Below are 501 nucleotides of genomic sequence, written 5' to 3'. Positions count from 1 at the left end.
TAAATCTAATAGAAAGTACAACAAAGCCGATCTTTCCGGATCCACAAAATGCTCAACAGCCGTCCCCTCGGTACCCGCAGCGTAAAAGAAGCAAAGGTAAAGAAAGTGGTCAAGGAAGGACCCTCATGCTGGTGGCTAGGTCTTCCATCTCATTACACAGAGTAGGGAGAGGGAAGGAGGCAATGTTCTCCTATTCCTTAGGTGCACATTCACTCAGAATCAATGATCCTTGCCTTGGGTCGCTTCTTCACAGGGGACGCAAAGGGACAAGACAGGGAAAGTCGTCTATACAGGGATGTATGTCTACAGTAAAGGTAGGCTTATACATTGCCTGTGTGTAAGCCTAGTGTCCTTAGTTACTGTGTGTTTATTCTCATTTTACGATGAATCAACAATTTTGGCAAAATCTGGAAGGGAAATCACATCGTTCTATGCATTTTTTCAGGTTCATTACTCAATTTTATTTTATTTTTCATCTTTTGCTATTGCTCACTGCACTAG

At 42.5% G+C, this 501-nt stretch overlaps 1 pseudogene; it reads right to left on the bottom strand.

Annotated features, from left to right (window-relative positions):
* Positions 1–148, bottom strand: part of LOC119589388 — a 16353-nt pseudogene extending 16205 nt beyond the window's left edge.
* Between the last annotated feature and the right edge of the window lie 353 nt (positions 149–501).

The sequence above is a fragment of the Penaeus monodon genome, chromosome 25 (assembly GCF_015228065.2).
Source record: "Penaeus monodon isolate SGIC_2016 chromosome 25, NSTDA_Pmon_1, whole genome shotgun sequence".
NCBI lineage: Eukaryota > Metazoa > Arthropoda > Malacostraca > Decapoda > Penaeidae > Penaeus > Penaeus monodon.
This window is presented reverse-complemented; position numbering and strand designations above follow the sequence as displayed.